General features: G+C 35.3%; 1 long non-coding RNA gene across 1 annotated transcript; it reads left to right on the top strand.

Annotated features, from left to right (window-relative positions):
* Positions 3,897 to 5,177, top strand: LOC109829631. The gene is made up of 3 exons (XR_002244099.1): positions 3,897 to 4,181; positions 4,437 to 4,529; positions 5,130 to 5,177. It is a non-coding gene; the product is annotated as an uncharacterized LOC109829631 (long non-coding RNA).

The raw sequence follows: 11,107 nt of genomic DNA, 5'->3' as shown, positions 1-11,107 counted from the left end.
TTGTAGACTATGTTAACACTCTTCAACTAAATTTGTTAATTATTACACATTTTTAAAAGTCGTTTTTATATATTATTTCAATAGCCTTTATTTTTTTCCAATACATTATTGGATCATTTCAAATGCTCATTTTTATGTATGCTCAATTGTTGAGGGGAAATAAACCTAATGTTAAATGTTTCTTGCCAAGTGGATCTTACATGTTGATGTTATCCAATCACAATTCATTATATTTTATTTACTAATTGGTTGTTACAGTTTGTTACTAAGTAGCTATGTGAGTTAGTGATTGAGAGATAATTGTTGGAATTGTATTTAAGTCTTCTTCTGAAATCTCTGATAATATTAGTAGCGCTTCGATTTGCAATTCATTATAATTTATTTACAAATTGGTTCTTACCGATTTTTTGTGGTTTATTCCTTACTCACTTGCTTCGATTTGCAGTTAAGGAGATCAATTTGAGAATCTTTATGGAGATTTATCTTTCTCTTAGTTTTTAGTCTAGAACGACTCAATGCTCACCTTTAAATCTCGAGGTATTTATTTTTAGGGATTTAGGGGTTCAATCAACAAATTTTGATTTTTATACTTTACTCAGCAAAATTTTATTGCTTATTTAGGTAGTATGTTCTTTTAGGAACAAGGGAAAACCACATTATAACTTTAATTTGATCCTTTTAGTGTTGAAAAACTGTAACTAACTTGAGAGCTTGATTGGAATGAATTGATATTTTTTTGTGATTGGAATTATTCGCTATTTGTACGAATTATTTTTTTTTTTGCCGTTTTCTAATTTCAGGTTTTAAAGATTTTAATCATTTTAATTGATCGACTTATGTTGTGTGTTTAGTTATCCTCTTTGCTTCAGGCTCAATTTGATTGATTAAATTTCCAGATGAGAATGGAAGAACCAGTCAGGTATCAACTTTTTTTACGGTTAAAGTAGCAAGTATTGCCTTTTTTAAAGTTTTGGTGTAAGCTTTAGAGAAATGTTAGTCAAATTAGTTTCATTGTAGACTATGTTAACACTCTTGAACTAAATTTGTTAATTATTATTCATGCTACAAAAGTCATTATATTTGTATTTAAGTCTTCTTCTGAAATCTGTAATAATATTAGTAGTGTTTCTAGCTTTTTAGGAACTATGAAATGCTACTTCTCACGTAAATGCTGCCACCGCAACTCAAAATTTGTGTTATAAATTAGTATAATTGTGAAGAATGTAATGTGAATTATATTTTTCCATTCTTTCTCTTCTTTACTATATAAGAATTGTATAACTATTCTCTATAAGAATTATCAAAGTATGTCTTTTATAGTAATCAGTCTTTTAATTTGATATTTGTTGATTGACCTTCACAAATTGCTCATAATTCTCTATCCCAAGATTTCCTCTTTGAAAAGAAGAAAACTGCAGGTACTTTCTCTGATTTTATTTTGTGTGGGTTTTTTGCAAATTCAGGCGGAGTTACTGCCAGTTATTTTGAGTGGGTTTACGTAAACTATTACTTGACTAGCATCATCTCTGTGTATTATAATGAAGGCTTAAAGCAACTTCCTCAAAGCAATCTGATGTTTCACTTTCACATTCACTAGAATTTTGTTTCCTAGAATTTTACTTTATGGAGTTTATATTTGCTGATCACTTATCCCTGTTCTACATTGAATATCAAATTGATGTCCTTCTCTCCTGCACTTCCATCACTAGCTTTTTTTTTTAAATTTTCCTCCTTTGCTAGACCTGAGATTTTGACAACACTGCAGTGTTTTAATATAAATTTCCATGAAAGTTGTAATCAAATGCTTGTGCTGATGAGAAACATAACTGAAAAACTATTGTGCTTTAAACTAATAATACAGATTTCAAACAATTCTATGGTGATTGGTGATGAATTTGAGCATAGTGATTGAAATATAAATCATGGTGATGAATTTGAGCTAAATTCTAATTTTTTGCGCCTTAGATTGTTATTTTTGGATTATTTAGTTACTTCTTTTAGCATACTGAAGATGCTAATTTCTATTTATAATGATTAAATTTGATTTAGCTAATCTTAATAGTGCCTAATTCTGATCATATACCTAAACCTTATGTTTAAACTTGATTTAGGTAATATTTTTTGCTGAACAAAATGTGATTTAGGTAATATGTTTAAACTTGCAGCAAGATGAGCAAGTAGATTCATCATCTTCTGATTCTTCTTATACTCATCCTGAACAAAATGTGAGCTTTTTATATATACTTTTTGAAAATTTTGTTATTTATTTATTTTGAAAATATTCACAATCTCTCAAGGATATCCAAGTTGTGATCGTGTCATCTGAGAATGTGCCTTCAAGTATCAACAGGTGAACACAAATAAAAAAATTCCTTAAAAATTCATTAAAATTGCTGGATTATAATTCCTTAAATTTAGTGATCATAACCCTTTGTTGAACAGTATTGATTGATTATGAGGATTTTATGTCCTGATTGATGATATTTAGTGATGGAAATTGCAGGTGGATTCAGATCAAAGTCTTCTTTGATGATGTATTGATTTTGTCATATCTGTTCTGTTTACTTCAGATCAAAGTCCTCTTTTTCTTCCATAGGCTTCTGACTCCAAAGACCTCGAAGACAAAGACGACAATGTATCTCTTCTCAACTCATTTTCCAATTTATTTTGAATTTCTTGGAACATAATGTAATTTTTGAATTTTTTTGATTTTCAATTATTTTATGCTTAATTATTTAGAATTGAGTTATTTGTAATTTTTAGGTTGAACACTCTTAGGGGTAGATTGATTGAGTAATTATATTGTTAGATTAAGTGATATTTAGTGGAATGTGTAGTTCCTTCAATCATGTTAGCGCTTACAGTCAAAATAGTACACTCTCAAAAGAACCTAGAAAAAAGAGTTGTTGCATAGAGAGAAAGAAAAGAGTAAATGAAGCACAAGAGACTTATGCGACATTGGAATTCTGGAAATTCTATGGTTTATCTGATTACAAGAAATGTGAAGCCTTAATTACTTTCTCAGTTTACTTTCATATTTATTTCTTAACAGACAAATTATGTACATATCATCCCTGCCCAAATGTTACAGTATGTATGGTAGATAATATTTTGCATGAATTTAAACAACTAATGTACGTGTATGATCATAAGCTAACTGAAGTCAAATTATGTACATATCATCCCTGCCAAAATGCTGATTTCGTTACTGAAGTCAAAATGAATTAAGATAATGCTTAAAAAAAGAAGCCTGAAACAGTTTGCTGGTAAAACTTGAAGAACAAAAGAGTTGACATTTAGCCCTTTTCATTAGCAGTATTATGAATATATAATATAATGTCACACAAAATCATTATGTCGGAACAGTTACCATAATGGAAATAATGTCACATCTTGTGGGTATGTTTTAGCATATTTATGCCTACACCAGCAGCAGCAGAGAAAAAAAGAACAAAATGAACATTAAGCGAGAAATTAGAATTTTGAGGATTTAACCAAAAGGTTGTGCAGACAAGGATAAAAGAATGACAACAGAACTCCATGCAAAAATTTACCTTTCTATGAATTTTAATTTTCAATTGGTTTTCTTCTAAATATAAAGAGCCCATGTGTGCGCAAATTGAACACTTATGTCTGTTATATGTTACCTGCCTGCAAAGTTGAAGAGAAATGTCAGAAAATGCAAAAAACTACAGAAAAGGCCAGCACAGTAAAAAATTCAGAAAATATATTTTCTGGAAGCAAAGTAATGCATGAATGTAACAATTGTTAAAGGAAAAGTAAACAGTGTGATTCTATTTAAAGGAAAAGTAAACACGTGATTCTTCTTATACTCATCCTGAACAAAATGTGAGCTTTTTATATATACTTTTTGAAAAAATATATGCATAGTTCAAAGAAATTGATGGTTCATTAACATGTTGCACTTACTTTTATTTTTATTTTGTTCTTTAAAAACAGTTGAACAACACATTCAATATATGAGTTATCTATTTAATAAATGATAACACCATCTTCTGCAATTATAGGATTACTTTTTCATATGCAATGTGCAAATCATTAGAGTTGTGAAGGAACTAGATTGGCGTTATGTTGGATGTCGAGATTGTGCAAAAAAAACAATCAACTTCAGGACAAGTCTGTTGCAAATCATGTAATAGGGAAGTAGTGGCTCAAATCAGGTACACATTCATATGCATATTTCATAGTCATAATTACAAAGCACATGCAATATTATTTTCAATCATTACCAAGTCTATAATTACATAAATCAGGTACAAAACTATAAAGTGAAATATAGTTCAGCAATTATGACGTTTCTACAATTTGTGCTCTTAAATAAAAAATTATACAATATAGTAATAATTTTGAGATTTTTGAGTATTTTTGTTTGGTGATTGTGCTTTATTTATCTTTTTTGTTTGATTTTTTTTCAGAAAATAGTAGGCAGTCAGATTTTTAAGATTAGTTTGTCACAAGCTATTAAAAACAAATGGCTGGAGATCGGGAAACAATTGGTCTCGAGAAAGGTATGATTTTTGATTAAATTTTGTAGTATAATTTTGAGGGGAGGTATGATTTGGTTAATGATGGCTAGGGATGGTATAACCTTTTTCGAAATCAGTTTTTAAGATTTTTGTCAAGTATTAAAATTTCTGGAGATCGGGAAACATTTTTTTCAGGTTTTTTTGACATGGGTATTTTTTGTTAATTTTGTTAGTATAATTTTGAGTTGAGTGATTTGGTTAATGATGGTAGGGATGGTATTTATGAGATAAAAAAAAGTTTTAGATTTCGTAGGGATGACAGATTTGATTCTTTTTTGAATTTTGGGGGCTTTTATTGAGAGAAAATAAGTTTTTATTGCGTTGTTGGTTTTGAGAATGAACTATAATTTGTCAGATTGTATTCCTCTAAATTTTATGTATGTGCTCGATCTGAGATTTCCTTTTCTAAATTTTGTTCTTTCTACTTTATTCTCTTTTTTTTTGAAAGACACATTAATAAGACGTTATTATTACTTGTTGGTATGATTCTTTAGTCACTTTATTATTTATTGACGGTCAGTTTATTTATTTTATAATTTTTCTGTTATATTCAGTTTTAATGAACTTCTATAATGTTTTCAGGTGACGGAGAAGGTCGTTAAGAACATCTCGGAGTAGGAAATTTCCACGCCTACATAATCGAAGACCCCATTTAAGCCTGTAATTGTTCTATTTTAGGTTTTGCTCTTATTTCTCTTCTTTTTACTGGCTTTGTTTCTTTTTTCCCCCCTAATGATAAATATACGATATTATAATGTTTGTCTTTGAGACACGATATAGTTAAGAGGATAGTTTGCATTATTTTGTATGATGAACTAAAATATGCATCAAGAGATAACTCCTTCGTAAAAATTCATGATTGGTTGTCACTCAAGTGACTGATTCATGAATATATGTTATATTGAATGTAGAGTTTTGTTGCTATATTGTTTTATTAGGCCATTATGTGTGAGTTGTTGGAATAGTATTGTTATATTTGCACCATACAATATTATTAGGCATCAATTTTCCAATTGCAACTCATTTGAAGGTCTTCATAGTTGCTAGCTATAAGAATAATTTTGTATAAAAATAAAATTGAGATCAAACAACATTAACGAATTGTAGAAAAGAGGCGAGGGTCGTGCTTGGCACGGGGTACACACTAGTATATATATGTGAAGAAATCAGGGTTTAGAAAAATATTTAAAAATAATAATAATCACGAAATAAATTATGTCAAAATTATCTACACATTAAAACATAGCAGTTGTTATTATGGGGTGTTCCCTGTTACTTACAAATATGCTATCCTAAGAATAGACCCAGTCGAGCCGGCGTCACTCCCCAAAGACGACTCGAAAGGCGGACTCAGTCGGGCGAAAGTTTGCTGCTCCGCAACCGGCTGACACTTCCCCCAAAGGCGACTCAGAACATTACTTCCCAATATTATTTTACTATTTATGGTCATCATTATGACTCCATGTCACCCGCAGACAAGCCTCAACAGCTGCTGATTCCCCATGCCACAGAAACGACTCCACGTTACTCACAGGCAAGCCTCAACGGCTGCTGATGGGTCCTCACCGCCAACACGGAAGTGACTACCATATCACCCGCTTGACCCAGGCTCAACGGCTATTGAATCCCTATTGTACTGAAGTGACCAGCCATCACTCATCAACCGACACGAATAGGGCAGAGGATGACTCAGCGTCTAGCTCACCTCTCTCCATCATCATGAGCTGCCTGCTCAATAAATACATGTTCTGCCCTTAGCATCCTCTATAAATACAGACGCTATTTATCCTTAAAAGGGGTTCGATCTCTCCCTCACTACCTAAAAAATTCTCTAGTCACATATTAGAAGGAGATACTATTCCTCTATTACTGGACCCAAGTCCATCAGCTGACTTGATCGTCGGAGGTACTACGGGGGAAACAAGCCCCGTAGTCCCATGATTCTTGTGTGTGCAGGTGATCCGTCCCCCTGAGCTCTAAGAACCAGACATAAAGTCGAAGAATGAAAGTGGCCCTCCATCCCTCTTGACGATCCAATCTCTCGATGATCCAGCAACTCTGCAACCCTCATCAACTGTTTGTTCACGAGCATCTATAGTTTGATGCCTACCGTGGGGCTACTTTCCTCTTTTTTAGAAGTAATGCCGAGTTCTGAGCGAGGAGTGGACCAATCTCCTGCAAGGGGACCTCCAAATTATGTGACCCAGGGTCAATTGGAGCAGACAGTAGACAGACTCTCTGCATCTTTAAAAGAATAGTTTGCCGCCCTGACCAATGAACTCCTCTAGCGAATCCCACGGCAACCAAATGCTGATGAACAACCTCCACCACCTGAAGATCGGAATCAGAAACTCACACCCATGAAGTGTCGTGGGACACACCACAGCCTCCTCCTAACCACCACGAACAAGCAGAAGACTGCCCTAAGCAACTAAATAATGACAATAAAAACCCCAGTCCTAGCCATTCAGAGGGGCGTGCCAAAGGAAAGATTCTCAGAAAACCCCACCGCCATGACTCCACAACTTCGTCAACCAATGTAGGGGCCTCTGGCTACGATTGAGGATACAAACCAATTTTTGACACTATCGAAGGAAATACTCTGTTATCTGACAAGATAATGGAATTCCCATTTGAGAAATTTAAGATGCCTCACCTAGAGACGTACTCAGGCGAGGGAGATCCTTCGGAGAATGTTCAAAATTATTTTGATATAATGAGCATGCTTCAAGTATCCAAAGCAGTTCTATGTTGATGCTTTCCCATCACCCTCAAAGGAAGTGCTAAGCTCTGGTGGAATGCTCTGGAGAAGAGATCTATCAATAGTTTTAAACAACTCAGTCGTAAGTTCATCCATCATTTTCTGGCAGACACAAAGCAGAAGCTCCCTCCTCGTGTGCTGATCCAAATGAGACAAAGACTAGACGAAATCCTCCGAGCTTACTTCAAGAGATTTCAAGCAAAGAGGTTGGAAGTTAATAATCCCGGAAGCGCAGTCGCTATGTCGGTACTTGTGGGATAATGAACTGGCCGACTCCCTCGCCAAGAAGCCAGTCGCCAACTACGAGCAGCTAATGTCCAAAGCCCATGGATACATGGATATGGAAGACGCCCGGGCTTACAAGGCATCAGCAAGAAAAATGGAAACTTCGGGTTCCGCCCATACGACTTCGCCAGCTATGACCTTCCCTTTGAACCCTCAAGCGACGATGTCGTCACGGGATCACCAGAAGCCAGAATGGCACAAGGATCCTCCCAGGGTCAACCCCCGCCCTAACCAACGTGGCAGTAGGTATTGTTAGACCCTAATTCCACTAGGAAAGAACCCTAGAGAGGGAGGGGGTGAATATGGTTTATGCTAATCTAATCCAATTTAAATACCAATTAAAACTTATTAACAAATTATCCTAGCAAGTATGATATACAACAAGATATATGCAATGATAAGTGATATGAACAAAGAGATATATATCCTAGCAAAGAGGTATATGGTGAAATATATGCAAGGATATATAAACTAACACAATGGTGAAATAATCATAAACAAGATAAATAAGATAGTGGGCAATATAAACAAGGAGCAATTGACAAAGGTGATATAATGATAAACACAAAAAATAAGTGTGCCAATGCAATCACAAACAAACGATATGTTCACGAGGTTCGGTCCCCACGACCTACGTCCCCGTTCCTCACCTCGAGGAGATCTCCACTATCGTCACACCCGGTTTGGAAGCCGGAACTTCTCTACACACTTGGTTTTCTAGCTAACTGAAAACTCTACACACTCGGTTATCAAGTCAACCGACAACTCTCACAAATCCTCACAATGTACATACACAAGAAACAACCTCAAGTGTTGGTCCTCACGTATCGACTCCCTCAAGTGCTCGGAATTATCACCTCTCACTAGGCCACCGACGCCACTCCTCTCGGTATCGACTCCGTCCTCACCACACACTCCTCTCGGTGTACAAGTATAATATAATGTGATCTCACAATGAAAGCTCAATACAAATAAATCGTTCTCTACAATAGATGAGAACACAGTGTAGGCTTACTCTCAATGTTACAACTCCCCACAACCTAAATTATACTAAGTATAAAAATACAATAAACTCAATGGTTGTGTGTATACAAAGAGATACATAAAATTAACTAAACTCAATATAAACACTAGCTTAATAAAAATTATAATCAAACAATAAAATGTAAAGCTAGATTGAGTTTAAAAAATTCTCCAATAAATGACAAGAGTGAGAGAGAGATGATTTGAAGCTCAAACACCAAAGATTATCTCCTCAAGCCCTTGTGAAATTATCTTCACAAACGAAACTCTTAAGCAAGGCTTAAACACCTTTAAACAAACTTAAACAAACTTTAAACCCTTGTTAAACTTTCTTAAAACATTCTCTTGGTGATTTGAAAGATGAGAGCAAGGGGGTATTTATACCCACTCAAAACTTCAGCAAAAACCTAAGTAAAATGACCAAAAACTCATAAGAAAACAAAGATGGAAAATAGCCGTTAGAGCCTAACGGTTACTTCGGCGATCGACCGTAGTGCCAAGGCCGGTCGACCGCGAGCAGCTGAGAAAACAGACTGGCTCTCTGGAAAGTCCGGTCGACCGTGAGCTGATGAAAACTAAAGCTGAGTCTCTGGACTTTTCGCGGTCGACCACCGCGACACACGTGGTCGACCGTGAACCGATATTTCTGATACTCAGCTTTGAAAATTGTTTTCTGATTTTAAAACCTCTTTTTAAAATATCAAACAAATTCCAAAAATTATAAAACTTTGGAAAATGATTGTAGACATGATAATGCACATGCTACAAAAACTATTTTTAAAAAGAACCTCCCAAATGTAAAATATCATTATTTTGCAAAATAGTCCAAAACATAAAAATGTGAACACATGAATTTTGACATTTTGGCTAAACCATGTTTTGAAACTTTACAAAATGATTTTGTGGACTTAATGAAAGATGCGTATAATGATTGTTAAGTCCATAAACCATGAAAACAATATTTTCACAAAATTGCATATTTTATGCAATATATTCTTATACAAAATGGAGTATGAAACATATGATTATATATATGAATGTAAATTTGTTTCATATCTATATAGCTAAACCAAAACACAATAGTAAATATGAAATATGTAATCTCATATTTATAAACATGAAAACTCAAAACTATGTATGTATATATATAACTATATATATATATATGGAAACAAAGCTTGTGTTGTATATATATATAACTATATATATACAAGGAAACCAATATAATGTGTGTGTGTATATATGATTGAGCTTAAAGTACCAACACACATAATATAAACCTAAACTAATGTTACCCAAGCTTGATCTTGATCTTCAATAAGCTTAACTTGGTACACATTGCGGATGAAGCTAGAACTTGGATCTCCAACTATGAATTGCATAGGCTTCAACCACTATTCCGCCAACCTCCATTGGATATCATCGTTAAAGTGTAATTCCATCTAACCTCTAATATATTGTTTGTCTACAATAAATAGATAAACACAAAACACTAGACTAATAATATTAGTCGTAAATTGTTTGTTAAACATCATCAAAACAAAAAGACCAACAGGTATCAGCCAAGAAATCCAGTTCCGAAGGAGCCTTTGCCCATCTTCGACATCTCTATCACTAACACCTTGAAGTCGGCCCAGAAGGAAGGATACCTCAAAGATCCCACGCTTAAGATGGTGTCGTACCCCAGAAGCAGGGATACAAGACAATTTTGTCGATATCATTAAGACCATGGGCATCTCACTAACGATTGCCGGATCCTCAAGAGGGATATAGAAGATTTAATCGTGAGAGGATACTTGAAGAATCTCGTGCTACTAGCAGAGCGTAGGAACCCTGCTCCAACTCAAAAAGATAGAAGATCCTACTCTCGGTCCCCCGACCTTGGCCCCTAGTAAATGAGCAACCTACGGAGACTGCTTATAAGGGAGTCATCAATGTAATCAGTGGGGGCCCGACCATTGGAGGGTCGTCCAACAACGAGTAGAAGAAATAAGCCAGGAGGATGTTGCAGGTTGACCATGATCCTAAGAATACGAGGATAGGAGAGATTGCGTCCTTCAGCGAGGAGGACCTGCAGAGTGTTGAAACACTCGATGATGATCCTCTTTTGTCATCATCGTGACCATTAACGGATATCAAGTGAAGCGAATTATGGTCGATACAGGAAGCTCGATGGACGTCCTATAGACTAGCGCTTTTGATCAGATGGGGATCGACAGATCCCGCCTACAACCTTGCAGAGCGCCCCTTGTAGGCTTCACTGTCCATTCCCTCCTCCCTGAAGGATTGATAACTCTCTACCAATGACACTGGGGGCTCCTCCTAAACAAGTCACTACTCAGATTCAATTCCTCGTGATGGACTTGAAATCGGCCCATAATGTCATATTATGTCGGACCGCCCTCGACTCCTTGCAGGCCATCGCTTCTACCTATCACCAAGTTCTCAAATTTCCAACTCTGAATGGAGTGGGAGTTGCCCGGAGCAGCCA

The sequence above is a fragment of the Asparagus officinalis genome, chromosome 2, assembly GCF_001876935.1.
Source record: "Asparagus officinalis chromosome 2, Aspof.V1, whole genome shotgun sequence".
NCBI lineage: Eukaryota > Viridiplantae > Streptophyta > Magnoliopsida > Asparagales > Asparagaceae > Asparagus > Asparagus officinalis.
This window is presented reverse-complemented; position numbering and strand designations above follow the sequence as displayed.